Source organism: Meriones unguiculatus, chromosome 20 (assembly GCF_030254825.1).
Source record: "Meriones unguiculatus strain TT.TT164.6M chromosome 20, Bangor_MerUng_6.1, whole genome shotgun sequence".
Classification (NCBI taxonomy): Eukaryota; Metazoa; Chordata; class Mammalia; order Rodentia; family Muridae; genus Meriones; species Meriones unguiculatus.
In genome coordinates this window covers 2,319,710-2,338,180 of record NC_083367.1, presented here as the reverse complement: position 1 = coordinate 2,338,180, position 18,471 = coordinate 2,319,710, and positions in this window count along the sequence as shown.

Here is an 18,471-nt window from a genome sequence, read left to right as displayed (position 1 = left end):
AAGCGGGTTTTTAAGTGCTCTGAAGGCATTTCGTTGTAAGCGGGTTTTTCAGTGCTCTGGAGTCATTTCGTTGCAAGCGGGTTTTTACGTGCTCTGGAGTCATTTCATTGCAAGCGGGTTTTTACATACTTCTCAGACATTTCACTGGAAGCGGGTTTTTTAAGTGCTCTGGAGTCATTTCGTTGCAATCGGGTTTTTAAGTACTCTGGAGTCATTTCGTTGCAAGCGGGTGTTTAAGTGCTCTGGAGTCATTTCGTTGCAAGCGGGTTTTTAAGTGCTCTGGAGTCATTTCGTTGCAAGCGGGTTTTTAAGTGCTCTGAAGGCATTTCGTTGTAAGCGGGTTTTTCAGTGTTCTGGAGTCATTTCGTTGCAAGCGGGTTTTTAAGTGCTCTGGAGTCATTTCGTTGCAAGCGGGTTTTTACGTGCTCTGGAGTCATTTCATTGCAAGCGGGTTTTTACATACTTCTCAGACATTTCACTGGAAGCGGGTTTTTTAAGTGCTCTGGAGTCATTTCGTTGCAAGCGGGTTTTTAAGTACTCTGGAGTCATTTCGTTGCAAGCGGGTTTTTAAGTTTCTGAGGTCATTTCGTTGCAAGCGGGTGTTTAAGTGCTCTGGAGTCATTTCGTTGCAAGCGGGTTTTTAAGTGCTCTGGAGTCATTTCGTTGCAAGCGGGTTTTTAAGTGCTCTGAAGGCATTTCGTTGTAAGCGGGTTTTTCAGTGTTCTGGAGTCATTTCGTTGCAAGCGGGTTTTTAAGTGCTCTGGAGTCATTTCGTTGCAAGCGGGTTTTTAAGGGCTCTGGAGTCATTTCGTTGCAAGCGGGTTTTTAAGTGCTCTGGAGTCATTTCGTTGCAAGCGGGTTTTTAAGTGCTCTGGAGTCATTTCGTTGCAAGCGGGTTTTTAAGTGTTCTGGAGTCATTTCGTTGCAAGCGGGTTTTTAATTGCTCTGGAGTCATTTCGTTGCAAGCGGGTTTTTAAGTGCTCTGGAGTCATTTCGTTGCAAGCGGGTGTTTAAGTGCTCTGGAGTCATTTCGTTGCAAGCGGGTTTTTAAGTGATCTGGAGTCATTTCGTTGCAAGCGGGTTTTTAAGTGTTCTGGAGTCATTTCGTTGCAAGCGGGTTTTTAAGTGCTCTGGAGTCATTTCGTTGCAAGCGGGTTTTTACGTGCTCTGGAGTCATTTCATTGCAAGCGGGTTTTTACATACTTCTCAGACATTTCACTGGAAGTGGGTTTTTTAAGTGCTCTGGAGTCATTTTGTTGCAAGCGCGTTTTTAAGTACTCTGGAGTCATTTCGTTGCAAGCGGGTTTTTAAGTGCTCTGGAGTCATTTCGTTGCAAGCGGGTTTTTAAGTGCTCTGGAGTCATTTCGTTGCAAGCGGGTGTTTAAGTGCTCTGGAGTCATTTCGTTGCAAGGGGGTTTTTAAGTGCTCTGGAGTCATTTCGTTGCAAGCGGGTTTTTAAGTGCTCTGGAGTCATTTCGTTGCAAGCGGGTTTTTAAGTGCTCTGGAGTCATTTCGTTGCAAGCGGGTTTTTAAGTGCTCTGGAGTCATTTCGTTGCAAGCGGGTTTTTAAGTGCTCTGGAGTCATTTCGTTGCAAGCGGGTTTTTAAGTGCTCTGAAGGCATTTCGTTGTAAGCGGGTTTTTCAGTGCTCTGGAGTCATTTCGTTGCAAGCGGGTTTTTACGTGCTCTGGAGTCATTTCATTGCAAGCGGGTTTTTACATACTTCTCAGACATTTCACTGGAAGCGGGTTTTTTAAGTGCTCTGGAGTCATTTCGTTGCAATCGGGTTTTTAAGTACTCTGGAGTCATTTCGTTGCAAGCGGGTTTTTAAGTGCTCTGGAGTCATTTCGTTGCAAGCGGGTTTTTAAGTTTCTGAGGTCATTTCGTTGCAAGCGGGTGTTTAAGTGCTCTGGAGTCATTTCGTTGCAAGCGGGTTTTTAAGTGCTCTGGAGTCATTTCGTTGCAAGCGGGTTTTTAAGTGCTCTGAAGGCATTTCGTTGTAAGCGGGTTTTTCAGTTTTCTGGAGTCATTTCGTTGCAAGCGGGTTTTTAAGTGCTCTGGAGTCATTTCGTTGCAAGCGGGTTTTTACGTGCTCTGGAGTCATTTCATTGCAAGCGGGTTTTTACATACTTCTCAGACATTTCACTGGAAGCGGGTTTTTTAAGTGCTCTGGAGTCATTTCGTTGCAAGCGGGTTTTTAAGTACTCTGGAGTCATTTCGTTGCAAGCGGGTTTTTAAGTGCTCTGGAGTCATTTCGTTGCAAGCGGGTTTTTAAGTTTCTGAGGTCATTTCGTTGCAAGCGGGTGTTTAAGTGCTCTGGAGTCATTTCGTTGCAAGCGGGTTTTTAAGTGCTCTGGAGTCATTTCGTTGCAAGCGGGTTTTTAAGTGCTCTGAAGGCATTTCGTTGTAAGCGGGTTTTTCAGTGTTCTGGAGTCATTTCGTTGCAAGCGGGTTTTTAAGTGCTCTGGAGTCATTTCGTTGCAAGCGGGTTTTTAAGTGCTCTGGAGTCATTTCGTTGCAAGCGGGTTTTTAAGTGCTCTGGAGTCATTTCGTTGCAAGCGGGTTTTTAAGTTTCTGAGGTCATTTCGTTGCAAGCGGGTGTTTAAGTGCTCTGGAGTCATTTCGTTGCAAGCGGGTTTTTAAGTGCTCTGGAGTCATTTCGTTGCAAGCGGGTTTTTAAGTGCTCTGGAGTAATTTCGTTGCAAGCGGGTGTTTAAGTGCTCTGGAGTCATTTTGTTGCAAGCGGGTTTTTAAGTGATCTGGAGTCATTTCGTTGCAAGCGGGTTTTTAAGTGTTCTGGAGTCATTTCGTTGCAAGCGGGTTTTTAAGTGCTCTGGAGTCATTTCGTTGCAAGCGGGTTTTTACGTGCTCTGGAGTCATTTCATTGCAAGCGGGTTTTTACATACTTCTCAGACATTTCACAGGAAGTGGGTTTTTTAAGTGCTCTGGAGTCATTTTGTTGCAAGCGCGTTTTTAAGTACTCTGGAGTCATTTCGTTGCAAGCGGGTTTTTAAGTGCTCTGGAGTCATTTCGTTGCAAGCGGGTTTTTAAGTGCTCTGGAGTCATTTCGTTGCAAGCGGGTGTTTAAGTGCTCTGGAGTCATTTCGTTGCAAGCGGGTTTTTAAGTGCTCTGGAGTCATTTCGTTGCAAGCGGGTTTTTAAGTGCTCTGGAGTCATTTCGTTGCAAGGGGGTTTTTAAGTGCTCTGGAGTCATTTCGTTGCAAGCGGGTTTTTAAGTGCTCTGGAGTCATTTCGTTGCAAGCGGGTTTTTAAGTGCTCTGGAGTCATTTCGTTGCAAGCGGGTTTTTAAGTGCTCTGGAGTCATTTCGTTGCAAGCGGGTTTTTAAGTGCTCTGGAGTCATTTCGTTGTAAGTGGGTTTGTAAGTGCTCTGGAGTCATTTCGTTGCAAGCGGGTTTTTAAGTGTTCTGGAGTCATTTCGTTGCAAGCGGGTTTTTAAGTGCTCTGGAGTCATTTCGTTGCAAGCGGGTTTTTAAATGCTCTGGAGTCATATCGTTGCAAGCGCGTTTTTAAGTGCTCTGGAGTCATTTCGTTGCAAGCGGGTTTTTAAGTGCTCTGGAGTCATTTCGTTGCAAGCGGGTTTTCAATTGCTCTGGAGTCATTTCGTTGCAAGCGGGTTTTTAAGTGCTCTGGAGTCATTTCGTTGCAAGCGGGTTTTCAAGTGCTCTGGAGTCATTTCGTTGCAAGCGGGTTTTTAAGTGCTCTGGAGTCATTTCGTTGCCAGCGGGTTTTCAAGTGCTCTGGAGTCATTTCGTTGCAAGCGGGTTTTCAAGTGCTCTGGAGTCATTTCGTTGCAAGCGGGTTTTTAAGTGCTCTGGAGTCATTTCGTTGCAAGCGGGTTTTCAAGTGCTCTGGAGTCATTTCGTTGCAAGCGGGTTTTTAAGTGCTCTGGAGTCATTTCGTTGCAAGCGGGTTTTTAAGTGCTCTGGAGTCATTTCGTTGCAAGCGGGTTTTTAAGTGCTCTGGAGTCATTTCGTTGCAAGCGGGTTTTTCAGTGCTCTGGAGTCATTTCGTTGCAAGCGGGTTTTTAAATGCTCTGGAGTCATATCGTTGCAAGCGCGTTTTTAAGTGCTCTGGAGTCATTTCGTTGCAAGCGGGTTTTTAAGTGCTCTGGAGTCATTTCGTTGCAAGCGGGTTTTTAAGTGCTCTGGAGTCATTTCGTTGCAAGCGGGTTTTTAAGTGCTCTGGAGTCATTTCGTTGCAAGCGGGTTTTTAAGTGCTCTGGAGTCATTTCGTTGCAAGCGGGTTTTTAAGTGCTCTGAAGGCATTTCGTTGTAAGCGGGTTTTTCAGTGCTCTGGAGTCATTTCGTTGCAAGCGGGTTTTTACGTGCTCTGGAGTCATTTCATTGCAAGCGGGTTTTTACATACTTCTCAGACATTTCACTGGAAGCGGGTTTTTTAAGTGCTCTGGAGTCATTTCGTTGCAAGCGGGTTTTTAAGTACTCTGGAGTCATTTCGTTGCAAGCGGGTTTTTAAGTGCTCTGGAGTCATTTCGTTGCAAGCGGGTTTTTAAGTTTCTGAGGTCATTTCGTTGCAAGCGGGTGTTTAAGTGCTCTGGAGTCATTTCGTTGCAAGCGGGTTTTTAAGTGCTCTGGAGTCATTTCGTTGCAAGCGGGTTTTTACGTGCTCTGGAGTCATTTCATTGCAAGCGGGTTTTTACATACTTCTCAGACATTTCACTGGAAGCGGGTTTTTTAAGTGCTCTGGAGTCATTTCGTTGCAAGCGGGTTTTTAAGTACTCTGGAGTCATTTCGTTGCAAGCGGGTTTTTAAGTGCTCTGGAGTCATTTCGTTGCAAGCGGGTTTTTAAGTTTCTGAGGTCATTTCGTTGCAAGCGGGTGTTTAAGTGCTCTGGAGTCATTTCGTTGCAAGCGGGTTTTTAAGTGCTCTGGAGTCATTTCGTTGCAAGCGGGTTTTTAAGTGCTCTGAAGGCATTTCGTTGTAAGCGGGTTTTTCAGTGTTCTGGAGTCATTTCGTTGCAAGCGGGTTTTTAAGTGCTCTGGAGTCATTTCGTTGCAAGCGGGTTTTTAAGTGCTCTGGAGTCATTTCGTTGCAAGCGGGTTTTTAAGTGCTCTGGAGTCATTTCGTTGCAAGCGGGTTTTCAAGTGCTCTGGAGTCATTTAGTTGCAAGCGGGTTTTTAAGTGCTCTGGAGTCATTTTGTTGCAAGCGGGTTTTTAAGTGCTCTGGAGTCATTTCGTTGCAAGCGGGTTTTCAAGTGCTCTGGAGTCATTTCGTTGCAAGCGGGTTTTTAAGTGCTCTGGAGTCATTTCGTTGCAAGCGGGTTTTTAAGTGCTCTGGAGTCATTTCGTTGCAAGCGGGTTTTTAAGTGCTCTGGAGTCATTTCGTTGCAAGCGGGTTTTTCAGTGCTCTGGAGTCATTTCGTTGCAAGCGGGTTTTTAAATGCTCTGGAGTCATATCGTTGCAAGCGCGTTTTTAAGTGCTCTGGAGTCATTTCGTTGCAAGCGGGTTTTTAAGTGCTCTGGAGTCATTTCGTTGCAAGCGGGTTTTTAAGTGCTCTGGAGTCATTTCGTTGCAAGCGGGTTTTTAAGTTTCTGAGGTCATTTCGTTGCAAGCGGGTGTTTAAGTGCTCTGGAGTCATTTCGTTGCAAGCGGGTTTTTAAGTGCTCTGGAGTCATTTCGTTGCAAGCGGGTTTTTAAGTGCTCTGAAGGCATTTCGTTGTAAGCGGGTTTTTCAGTGTTCTGGAGTCATTTCGTTGCAAGCGGGTTTTTAAGTGCTCTGGAGTCATTTCGTTGCAAGCGGGTTTTTACGTGCTCTGGAGTCATTTCATTGCAAGCGGGTTTTTACATACTTCTCAGACATTTCACTGGAAGCGGGTTTTTTAAGTGCTCTGGAGTCATTTCATTGCAAGCGGGTTTTTAAGTACTCTGGAGTCATTTCGTTGCAAGCGGGTTTTTAAGTGCTCTGGAGTCATTTCGTTGCAAGCGGGTTTTTAAGTTTCTGAGGTCATTTCGTTGCAAGCGGGTGTTTAAGTGCTCTGGAGTCATTTCGTTGCAAGCGGGTTTTTAAGTGCTCTGGAGTCATTTCGTTGCAAGCGGGTTTTTAAGTGCTCTGAAGGCATTTCGTTGTAAGCGGGTTTTTCAGTGTTCTGGAGTCATTTCGTTGCAAGCGGGTTTTTAAGTGCTCTGGAGTCATTTCGTTGCAAGCGGGTTTTTAAGTGCTCTGGAGTCATTTCGTTGCAAGCGGGTTTTTAAGTGCTCTGGAGTCATTTCGTTGCAAGCGGGTTTTTAAGTTTCTGAGGTCATTTCGTTGCAAGCGGGTGTTTAAGTGCTCTGGAGTCATTTCGTTGCAAGCGGGTTTTTAAGTGCTCTGGAGTCATTTCGTTGCAAGCGGGTTTTTTAAGTGCTCTGGAGTAATTTCGTTGCAAGCGGGTGTTTAAGTGCTCTGGAGTCATTTTGTTGCAAGCGGGTTTTTAAGTGATCTGGAGTCATTTCGTTGCAAGCGGGTTTTTAAGTGTTCTGGAGTCATTTCGTTGCAAGCGGGTTTTTAAGTGCTCTGGAGTCATTTCGTTGCAAGCGGGTTTTTACGTGCTCTGGAGTCATTTCATTGCAAGCGGGTTTTTACATACTTCTCAGACATTTCACAGGATGTGGGTTTTTTAAGTGCTCTGGAGTCATTTTGTTGCAAGCGCGTTTTTAAGTACTCTGGAGTCATTTCGTTGCAAGCGGGTTTTTAAGTGCTCTGGAGTCATTTCGTTGCAAGCGGGTTTTTAAGTGCTCTGGAGTCATTTCGTTGCAAGCGGGTGTTTAAGTGCTCTGGAGTCATTTCGTTGCAAGCGGGTTTTTAAGTGCTCTGGAGTCATTTCGTTGCAAGCGGGTTTTTAAGTGCTCTGGAGTCATTTCGTTGCAAGGGGGTTTTTAAGTGCTCTGGAGTCATTTCGTTGCAAGCGGGTTTTTAAGTGCTCTGGAGTCATTTCGTTGCAAGCGGGTTTTTAAGTGCTCTGGAGTCATTTCGTTGCAAGCGGGTTTTTAAGTGCTCTGGAGTCATTTCGTTGCAAGCGGGTTTTTAAGTGCTCTGGAGTCATTTCGTTGTAAGTGGGTTTGTAAGTGCTCTGGAGTCATTTCGTTGCAAGCGGGTTTTTAAGTGTTCTGGAGTCATTTCGTTGCAAGCGGGTTTTTAAGTGCTCTGGAGTCATTTCGTTGCAAGCGGGTTTTTAAGTGCTCTGGAGTCATTTCGTTGCAAGCGGGTTTTTAAGTGCTCTGGAGTCATTTCGTTGCAAGCGGGTTTTTAATTGCTCTGGAGTCATTTCGTTGCAAGCGGGTTTTTAAGTGCTCTGGAGTCATTTCGTTGCAAGCGGGTTTTCAAGTGCTCTGGAGTCATTTCGTTGCAAGCGGGTTTTTAAGTGCTCTGGAGTCATTTCGTTGCAAGCGGGTTTTCAAGTGCTCTGGAGTCATTTCCTTGCAAGCGGGTTTTTAAGTGCTCTGGAGTCATTTCGTTGCAAGCGGGTTTTCAAGTGCTCTGGAGTCATTTCGTTGCAAGCGGGTTTTTAAGTGCTCTGGAGTCATTTCGTTGCAAGCGGGTTTTTAAGTGCTCTGGAGTCATTTCGTTGCAAGCGGGTTTTTAAGTGCTCTGGAGTCATTTCGTTGCAAGCGGGTTTTTCAGTGCTCTGGAGTCATTTCGTTGCAAGCGGGTTTTTAAATGCTCTGGAGTCATATCGTTGCAAGCGCGTTTTTAAGTGCTCTGGAGTCATTTCGTTGCAAGCGGGTTTTTAAGTGCTCTGGAGTCATTTCGTTGCAAGCGGGTTTTTAAGTGCTCTGGAGTCATTTCGTTGCAAGCGGGTTTTTAAGTGCTCTGGAGTCATTTCGTTGCAAGCGGGTTTTTAAGTGCTCTGGAGTCATTTCGTTGCAAGCGGGTTTTTAAGTGCTCTGAAGGCATTTCGTTGTAAGCGGGTTTTTCAGTGCTCTGGAGTCATTTCGTTGCAAGCGGGTTTTTACGTGCTCTGGAGTCATTTCGTTGCAAGCGGGTTTTTAAGTGCTCTGGAGTCATTTCGTTTCAAGCGGGTTTTTAATTGCTCTGGAGTCATTTCGTTGCAAGCGGGTTTTTAAGTGCTCTGGAGTCATTTCGTTGCAAGCGGGTTTTCAAGTGCTCTGGAGTCATTTCGTTGCAAGCGGGTTTTTAAGTGCTCTGGAGTCATTTCGTTGCAAGCGGGTTTTCAAGTGCTCTGGAGTCATTTCGTTGCAAGCGGGTTTTTAAGTGCTCTGGAGTCATTTCGTTGCAAGCGGGTTTTTAAGTGCTCTGGAGTCATTTCGTTGCAAGCGGGTTTTCAAGTGCTCTGGAGTCATTTCGTTGCAAGCGGGTTTTTAAGTGCTCTGGAGTCATTTCGTTGCAAGCGGGTTTTTAAGTGCTCTGGAGTCATTTCGTTGCAAGCGGGTTTTTAAGTGCTCTGGAGTCATTTCGTTGCAAGCGGGTTTTTAAGTGCTCTGGAGTCATTTCGTTGCAAGCGGGTTTTTAAGTGCTCTGGAGTCATTTCGTTGCAAGCGGGTTTTTAAGTGCTCCGAAGGCATTTCTTTGTAAGCGGGTTTTTCAGTGCTCTGGAGTCATTTCGTTGCAAGCGGGTTTTTACGTGCTCTGGAGTCATTTCATTGCAAGCGGGTTTTTACATACTTCTCAGACATTTCACTGGAAGCGGGTTTTTTAAGTGCTCTGGAGTCATTTCGTTGCAAGCGGGTTTTTAAGTACTCTGGAGTCATTTCGTTGCAAGCGGGTTTTTAAGTGCTCTGGAGTCATTTCGTTGCAAGCGGGTTTTTAAGTTTCTGAGGTCATTTCGTTGCAAGCGGGTGTTTAAGTGCTCTGGAGTCATTTCGTTGCAAGCGGGTTTTTAAGTGCTCTGGAGTCATTTCGTTGCAAGCGGGTTTTTAAGTGCTCTGAAGGCATTTCGTTGTAAGCGGGTTTTTCAGTGTTCTGGAGTCATTTCGTTGCAAGCGGGTTTTTAAGTGCTCTGGAGTCATTTCGTTGCAAGCGGGTTTTTACGTGCTCTGGAGTCATTTCATTGCAAGCGGGTTTTTACATACTTCTCAGACATTTCACTGGAAGCGGGTTTTTTAAGTGCTCTGGAGTCATTTCGTTGCAAGCGGGTTTTTAAGTACTCTGGAGTCATTTCGTTGCAAGCGGGTTTTTAAGTGCTCTGGAGTCATTTCGTTGCAAGCGGGTTTTTAAGTTTCTGAGGTCATTTCGTTGCAAGCGGGTGATTAAGTGCTCTGGAGTCATTTCGTTGCAAGCGGGTTTTTAAGTGCTCTGGAGTCATTTCGTTGCAAGCGGGTTTTTAAGTGCTCTGAAGGCATTTCGTAGTAAGCGGGTTTTTCAGTGTTCTGGAGTCATTTCGTTGCAAGCGGGTTTTTAAGTGCTCTGGAGTCATTTCGTTGCAAGCGGGTTTTTAAGTGCTCTGGAGTCATTTCGTTGCAAGCGGGTTTTTAAGTGCTCTGGAGTCATTTCGTTGCAAGCGGGTTTTTAAGTGCTCTGGAGTCATTTCGTTGCAAGCGGGTTTTCAAGTGCTCTGGAGTCATTTAGTTGCAAGCGGGTTTTTAAGTGCTCTGGAGTCATTTCGTTGCAAGCGGGTTTTTAAGTGCTCTGGAGTCATTTCGTTGCAAGCGGGTTTTCAAGTGCTCTGGAGTCATTTCGTTGCAAGCGGGTTTTTAAGTGCTCTGGAGTCATTTCGTTGCAAGCGGGTTTTTAAGTGCTCTGGAGTCATTTCGTTGCAAGCGGGTTTTTCAGTGCTCTGGAGTCATTTCGTTGCAAGCGGGTTTTTAAATGCTCTGGAGTCATATCGTTGCAAGCGCGTTTTTAAGTGCTCTGGAGTCATTTCGTTGCAAGCGGGTTTTTAAGTGCTCTGGAGTCATTTCGTTGCAAGCGGGTTTTTCAGTGCTCTGGAGTCATTTCGTTGCAAGCGGGTTTTTAAATGCTCTGGAGTCATATCGTTGCAAGCGCGTTTTTAAGTGCTCTGGAGTCATTTCGTTGCAAGCGGGTTTTTAAGTGCTCTGGAGTCATTTCGTTGCAAGCGGGTTTTTAAGTGCTCTGGAGTCATTTCGTTGCAAGCGGGTTTTTCAGTGCTCTGGAGTCATTTCGTTGCAAGCGGGTTTTTAAATGCTCTGGAGTCATATCGTTGCAAGCGCGTTTTTAAGTGCTCTGGAGTCATTTCGTTGCAAGCGGGTTTTTAAGTGCTCTGGAGTCATTTCGTTGCAAGCGGGTTTTTAAGTGCTCTGGAGTCATTTCGTTGCAAGCGGGTTTTTAAGTGCTCTGAAGGCATTTCGTTGTAAGCGGGTTTTTCAGTGTTCTGGAGTCATTTCGTTGCAAGCGGGTTTTTAAGTGCTCTGGAGTCATTTCGTTGCAAGCGGGTTTTTACGTGCTCTGGAGTCATTTCATTGCAAGCGGGTTTTTACATACTTCTCAGACATTTCACTGGAAGCGGGTTTTTTAAGTGCTCTGGAGTCATTTCGTTGCAAGCGGGTTTTTAAGTACTCTGGAGTCATTTCGTTGCAAGCGGGTTTTTAAGTGCTCTGGAGTCATTTCGTTGCAAGCAGGTTTTTAAGTTTCTGAGGTCATTTCGTTGCAAGCGGGTGTTTAAGTGCTCTGGAGTCATTTCGTTGCAAGCGGGTTTTTAAGTGCTCTGGAGTCATTTCGTTGCAAGCGGGTTTTTAAGTGCTCTGAAGGCATTTCGTTGCAAGCGGGTTTTTCAGTGTTCTGGAGTCATTTCGTTGCAAGCGGGTTTTTAAGTGCTCTGGAGTCATTTCGTTGCAAGCGGGTTTTTAAGTGCTCTGGAGTCATTTCGTTGCAAGCGGGTTTTTAAGTGCTCTGGAGTCATTTCGTTGCAAGCGGGTTTTTAAGTGTTCTGGAGTCATTTCGTTGCAAGCGGGTTTTCAAGTGCTCTGGAGTCATTTAGTTGCAAGCGGGTTTTCAAGTGCTCTGGAGTCATTTCGTTGCAAGCGGGTTTTTAAGTGCTCTGGAGTCATTTCGTTGCAAGCGGGTTTTCAAGTGCTCTGGAGTCATTTCGTTGCAAGCGGGTTTTTAAGTGCTCTGGAGTCATTTCGTTGCAAGCGGGTTTTTAAGTGCTCTGGAGTCATTTCGTTGCAAGCGGGTTTTTAAGTGCTCTGGAGTCATTTCGTTGCAAGCGGGTTTTTCAGTGCTCTGGAGTCATTTCGTTGCAAGCGGGTTTTTAAATGCTCTGGAGTCATATCGTTGCAAGCGCGTTTTTAAGTGCTCTGGAGTCATTTCGTTGCAAGCGGGTTTTTAAGTGCTCTGGAGTCATTTCGTTGCAAGCGGGTTTTTAAGTGCTCTGGAGTCATTTCGTTGCAAGCGGGTTTTTAAGTGCTCTGGAGTCATTTCGTTGCAAGCGGGTTTTTAAGTGCTCTGAAGGCATTTCGTTGTAAGCGGGTTTTTCAGTGCTCTGGAGTCATTTCGTTGCAAGCGGGTTTTTACGTGCTCTGGAGTCATTTCATTGCAAGCGGGTTTTTACATACTTCTCAGACATTTCACTGGAAGCGGGTTTTTTAAGTGCTCTGGAGTCATTTCGTTGCAATCGGGTTTTTAAGTACTCTGGAGTCATTTCGTTGCAAGCGGGTTTTTAAGTGCTCTGGAGTCATTTCGTTGCAAGCGGGTTTTTAAGTTTCTGAGGTCATTTCGTTGCAAGCGGGTGTTTAAGTGCTCTGGAGTCATTTCGTTGCAAGCGGGTTTTTAAGTGCTCTGGAGTCATTTCGTTGCAAGCGGGTTTTTAAGTGCTCTGAAGGCATTTCGTTGCAAGCGGGTTTTTCAGTGTTCTGGAGTCATTTCGTTGCAAGCGGGTTTTTAAGTGCTCTGGAGTCATTTCGTTGCAAGCGGGTTTTTCAAGTGCTCTGGAGTCATTTCGTTGCAAGCGGGTTTTTAAGTGCTCTGGAGTCATTTCGTTGCAAGCGGGTTTTTAAGTGCTCTGGAGTCATTTCGTTGCAAGCGGGTTTTCAAGTGCTCTGGAGTCATTTCGTTGCAAGCGGGTTTTTAAGTGCTCTGGAGTCATTTCGTTGCAAGCGGGTTTTTAAGTGCTCTGGAGTCATTTCGTTGCAAGCGGGTTTTTAAGTGCTCTGGAGTCATTTCGTTGCAAGCGGGTTTTTCAGTGCTCTGGAGTCATTTCGTTGCAAGCGGGTTTTTAAATGCTCTGGAGTCATATCGTTGCAAGCGCGTTTTTAAGTGCTCTGGAGTCATTTCGTTGCAAGCGGGTTTTTAAGTGCTCTGGAGTCATTTCGTTGCAAGCGGGTTTTTAAGTGCTCTGGAGTCATTTCGTTGCAAGCGGGTTTTTAAGTGCTCTGGAGTCATTTCGTTGCAAGCGGGTTTTTAAGTGCTCTGGAGTCATTTCGTTGCAAGCGGGTTTTTAAGTGCTCTGAAGGCATTTCGTTGTAAGCGGGTTTTTCAGTGCTCTGGAGTCATTTCGTTGCAAGCGGGTTTTTACGTGCTCTGGAGTCATTTCATTGCAAGCGGGTTTTTACATACTTCTCAGACATTTCACTGGAAGCGGGTTTTTTAAGTGCTCTGGAGTCATTTCGTTGCAATTGGGTTTTTAAGTACTCTGGAGTCATTTCGTTGCAAGCGGGTTTTTAAGTGCTCTGGAGTCATTTCGTTGCAAGCGGGTTTTTAAGTTTCTGAGGTCATTTCGTTGCAAGCCGGTGTTTAAGTGCTCTGGAGTCATTTCGTTGCAAGCGGGTTTTTAAGTGCTCTGGAGTCATTTCGTTGCAAGCGGGTTTTTAAGTGCTCTGAAGGCATTTCGTTGTAAGCGGGTTTTTCAGTGTTCTGGAGTCATTTCGTTGCAAGCGGGTTTTTAAGTGCTCTGGAGTCATTTCGTTGCAAGCGGGTTTTTACGTGCTCTGGAGTCATTTCATTGCAAGCGGGTTTTTACATACTTCTCAGACATTTCACTGGAAGCGGGTTTTTTAAGTGCTCTGGAGTCATTTCGTTGCAAGCGGGTTTTTAAGTACTCTGGAGTCATTTCGTTGCAAGCGGGTTTTTAAGTGCTCTGGAGTCATTTCGTTGCAAGCGGGTTTTTAAGTTTCTGAGGTCATTTCGTTGCAAGCGGGTGTTTAAGTGCTCTGGAGTCATTTCGTTGCAAGCGGGTTTTTAAGTGCTCTGGAGTCATTTCGTTGCAAGCGGGTTTTTAAGTGCTCTGAAGGCATTTCGTTGTAAGCGGGTTTTTCAGTGTTCTGGAGTCATTTCGTTGCAAGCGGGTTTTTAAGTACTCTGGAGTCATTTCGTTGCAAGCGGGTTTTTAAGTGCTCTGGAGTCATTTCGTTGCAAGCGGGTTTTTAAGTGCTCTGGAGTCATTTCGTTGCAAGCGGGTTTTTAAGTGCTCTGGAGTCATTTCGTTGCAAGCGGGTTTTTAAGTGCTCTGGAGTCATTTCGTTGCAAGCGGGTTTTTAAGTGTTCTGGAGTCATTTCGTTGCAAGCGGGTTTTTAATTGCTCTGGAGTCATTTCGTTGCAAGCGGGTTTTTAAGTGCTCTGGAGTCATTTCGTTGCAAGCGGGTGTTTAAGTGATCTGGAGTCATTTCGTTGCAAGCGGGTTTTTAAGTGATCTGGAGTCATTTCGTTGCAAGCGGGTTTTTAAGTGTTCTGGAGTCATTTCGTTGCAAGCGGGTTTTTAAGTGCTCTGGAGTCATTTCGTTGCAAGCGGGTTTTTACGTGCTCTGGAGTCATTTCATTGCAAGCGGGTTTTTACATACTTCTCAGACATTTCACTGGAAGTGGGTTTTTTAAGTGCTCTGGAGTCATTTTGTTGCAAGCGCGTTTTTAAGTACTCTGGAGTCATTTCGTTGCAAGCGGGTTTTTAAGTGCTCTGGAGTCATTTCGTTGCAAGCGGGTTTTTAAGTGCTCTGGAGTCATTTCGTTGCAAGCGGGTGTTTAAGTGCTCTGGAGTCATTTCGTTGCAAGGGGGTTTTTAAGTGCTCTGGAGTCATTTCGTTGCAAGCGGGTTTTTAAGTGCTCTGGAGTCATTTCGTTGCAAGCGGGTTTTTAAGTGCTCTGGAGTCATTTCGTTGCAAGCGGGTTTTTAAGTGCTCTGGAGTCATTTCGTTGCAAGCGGGTTTTTAAGTGTTCTGGAGTCATTTCGTTGCAAGCGGGTTTTTAAGTGTTCTGGAGTCATTTCGTTGCAAGCGGGTTTTTAAGTGCTCTGGAGTCATTTCGTTGCAAGCGGGTTTTTAAGTGCTCTGAAGGCATTTCGTTGCAAGCGGGTTTTTAAGTACTCTGGAGTCATTTCGTTGCAAGCGGGTTTTTAAGTGCTCTGGAGTCATTTCGTTGTAAGCGGGTTTTTAAGTGCTCTGGAGTCATTTCGTTGCAAGCGGGTTTTTAAGTGCTCTGGAGTCATTTCGTTGCAAGCGGGTTTTTAAGTGCTCTGGAGTCATTTCGTTGCAAGCGGGTTTTTAAATGCTCTGGAGTCATTTCGTTGCAAGCGGGTTTTTAAGTGCTCTGGAGTCATTTCGTTGCAAGCGGGTTTTTAAGTGCTCTGGAGTCATTTCGTTGCAAGCGGGTTTTCAAGTGCTCTGGAGTCATTTCGTTGCAAGCGGGTTTTTAAGTGCTCTGGAGTCATTTCGTTGCAAGCGGGTTTTTAAGTGCTCTGGAGTCATTTCGTTGCAAGCGGGTTTTTAAGTGCTCTGGAGTCATTTCGTTGCAAGCGGGTTTTTCAGTGCTCTGGAGTCATTTCGTTGCAAGCGGGTTTTTAAATGCTCTGGAGTCATTTCGTTGCAAGCGCGTTTTTAAGTGCTCTGGAGTCATTTCGTTGCAAGCGGGTTTTTAAGTGCTCTGGAGTCGTTTCGTTGCAAGCGGGTTTTTAAGTGCTCTGAAGGCATTTCGTTGTAAGCGGGTTTTTCAGTGCTCTGGAGTCATTTCGTTGCAAGCGGGTTTTTACGTGCTCTGGAGTCATTTCATTGCAAGCGGGTTTTTACATACTTCTCAGACATTTCACTGGAAGCGGGTTTTTTAAGTGCTCTGGAGTCATTTCGTTGCAAGCGGGTTTTTAAGTACTCTGGAGTCATTTCGTTGCAAGCGGGTTTTTAAGTGCTCTGGAGTCATTTCGTTGCAAGCGGGTTTTTAAGTTTCTGAGGTCATTTCGTTGCAAGCGGGTGTTTAAGTGCTCTGGAGTCATTTCGTTGCAAGCGGGTTTTTAAGTGCTCTGGAGTCATTTCGTTGCAAGCGGGTTTTTAAGTGCTCTGGAGTCATTTCGTTGCAAGCGGGTTTTTAAGTGCTCTGGAGTCATTTCGTTGCAAGCGGGTTTTTAAGTGCTCTGGAGTCATTTCGTTGCAAGCGGGTTTTCAAGTGCTCTGGAGTCATTTCATTGCAAGCGGGTTTTTACATACTTCTCAGACATTTCACTGGAAGCGGGTTTTTTAAGTGCTCTGGAGTCATTTCGTTGCAAGTGGGTTTTTAAGTACTCTGGAGTCATTTCGTTGCAAGCGGGTTTTTAAGTGCTCTGGAGTCATTTCGTTGCAAGCGGGTTTTTAAGTGCTCTGGAGTCATTTCGTTGCAAGCGGGTTTTTAAGTGCTCTGGAGTCATTTCGTTGCAAGCGGGTTTTTCAGTGCTCTGGAGTCATTTCGTTGCAAGCGGGTTTTTAAATGCTCTGGAGTCATTTCGTTGCAAGCGCGTTTTTAAGTGCTCTGGAGTCATTTCGTTGCAAGTGGGTTTTTAAGTGCTCTGGAGTCATTTCGTTGCAAGCGGGTTTTTAAGTGCTCTGGAGTCATTTCGTTGCAAGCGGGTTTTTAAGTGCTCTGGAGTCATTTCGTTGCAAGCGGGTTTTTCAGTGCTCTGGAGTCATTTCGTTGCAAGCGGGTTTTTACGTGCTCTGGAGTCATTTCATTGCAAGCGGGTTTTTACATACTTCTCAGACATTTCACTGGAAGCGGGTTTTTTAAGTGCTCTGGAGTCATTTCGTTGCAAGTGGGTTTTTAAGTACTCTGGAGTCATTTCGTTGCAAGCGGGTTTTTAAGTGCTCTGGAGTCATTTCGTTGCAAGCGGGTTTTTAAGTTTCTGAGGTCATTTCGTTGCAAGCGGGTGTTTAAGTGCTCTGGAGTCATTTCGTTGCAAGCGGGTTTTTAAGTGCTCTGGAGTCATTTCGTTGCAAGCGGGTTTTTAAGTGCTCTGAAGGCATTTCGTTGTAAGCGGGTTTTTCAGTGTTCTGGAGTCATTTCGTTGCAAGCGGGTTTTTAAGTGCTCTGGAGTCATTTCATTGCAAGCGGGTTTTTACATACTTCTCAGACATTTCACTGGAAGCGGGTTTTTTAAGTGCTCTGGAGTCATTTCGTTGCAAGCGGGTTTTTAAGTACTCTGGAGTCATTTCGTTGCAAGCGGGTTTTTAAGTGCTCTGGAGTCATTTCGTTGCAAGCGGGTTTTTAAGTGCTCTGGAGTAATTTCGTTGCAAGCGGGTGTTTAAGTGCTCTGGAGTCATTTCGTTGCAAGCGGGTTTTTAAGTGATCTGGAGTCATTTCGTTGCAAGCGGGTTTTTAAGTGTTCTGGAGTCATTTCGTTGCAAGCGGGTTTTTAAGTGCTCTGGAGTCATTTCGTTGCAAGCGGGTTTTTACGTGCTCTGGAGTCATTTCATTGCAAGCGGGTTTTTACATACTTCTCAGACATTTCACTGGAAGTGGGTTTTTTAAGTGCTCTGGAGTCATTTTGTTGCAAGCGCGTTTTTAAGTACTCTGGAGTCATTTCGTTGCAAGCGGGTTTTTAAGTTCTCTGGAGTCATTTCGTTGCAAGCGGGTTTTTAAGTGCTCTGGAGTCATTTCGTTGCAAGCGGGTGTTTAAGTGCTCTGGAGTCATTTCGTTGCAAGCGGGTTTTTAAGTGCTCTGGAGTCATTTCGTTGCAAGCGGGTTTTTAAGTGCTCTGGAGTCATTTCGTTGCAAGCGGGTTTTTAAGTGCTCTGGAGTCATTTCGTTGCAAGCGGGTTTTTAAGTGCTCTGGAGTCATTTCGTTGCAAGCGGGTTTTTAAGTGCTCTGGAGTCATTTCGTTGCAAGCGGGTTTTTAAGTGCTCTGGAGTCATTTCGTTGCAAGCGGGTTTTTAAGTGTTCTGGAGTCATTTCGTTGCAAGCGGGTTTTTAAGTGCTCTGGAGTCATTTCGTTGCAAGCGGGTTTTTAAGTGCTCTGGAGTCATTTCGTTGCAAGCGGGTTTTTAAGTGCTCTGGAGTAATTTCGTTGCAAGCGGGTGTTTAAGTGCTCTGGAGTCATTTCGTTGCAAGCGGGTTTTTAAGTGATCTGGAGTCATTTCGTTGCAAGCGGGTTTTTAAGTGTTCTGGAGTCATTTCGTTGCAAGCGGGTTTTTAAGTGCTCTGGAGTCATTTCGTTGCAAGCGGGTTTTTACGTGCTCTGGAGTCATTTCATTGCAAGCGGGTTTTTACATACTTCTCAGACATTTCACTGGAAGTGGGTTTTTTAAGTGCTCTGGAGTCATTTTGTTGCAAGCGCTTTTTTAAGTACTCTGGAGTCATTTCGTTGCAAGCGGGTTTTTAAGTGCTCTGGAGTCATTTCGTTGCAAGTGGGTTTTTAAGTGCTCTGGAGTCATTTCGTTGCAAGCGGGTGTTTAAGTGCTCTGGAGTCATTTCGTTGCAAGCGGGTTTTTAAGTGCTCTGGAGTCATTTCGTTGCAAGCGGGTTTTTAAGTGCTCTGGAGTCATTTCGTTGCAAGGGGGTTTTTAAGTGCTCTGGAGTCATTTCGTTGCAAGCGGGTTTTTAAGTGCTCTGGAGTCATTTCGTTGCAAGCGGGTTTTTAAGTGCTCTGGAGTCATTTCGTTGCAAGCGGGTTTTTAAGTGCTCTGGAGTCATTTCGTTGCAAGCGGGTTTTTAAGTGCTCTGGAGTCATTTCGTTGCAAGCGGGTTTTTAAGTGCTCTGAAGGCATTTCGTTGCAAGCGGGTTTTTAAGTACTCTGGAGTCATTTCGTTGCAAGCGGGTTTTTAAGTGCTCTGGAGTCATTTCGTTGCAAGCGGGTTTTTAAGTGCTCTGGAGTCATTTCGTTGCAAGCGGGTTTTTAAGTGCTCTGGAGTCATTTCGTTGCAAGCGGGTTTTTCAGTGCTCTGGAGTCATTTCGTTGCAAGCGGGTTTTTAAATGCTCTGGAGTCATTTCGTTGCAAGCGCGTTTTTAAGTGCTCTGGAGTCATTTCGTTGCAAGCGGGTTTTTAAGTGCTCTGGAGTCATTTCGTTGCAAGCGGGTTTTTAAGTGCTCTGAAGGCATTTCGTTGTAAGCGGGTTTTTCAGTGCTCTGGAGTCATTTCGTTGCAAGCGGGTTTTTACGTGCTCTGGAGTCATTTCATTGCAAGCGGGTTTTTACATACTTCTCAGACATTTCACTGGAAGCGGGTTTTTTAAGTGCTCTGGAGTCATTTCGTTGCAAGCGGGTTTTTAAGTACTCTGGAGTCATTTCGTTGCAAGCGGGTTTTTAAGTGCTCTGGAGTCATTTCGTTGCAAGCGGGTTTTTAAGTTTCTGAGGTCATTTCGTTGC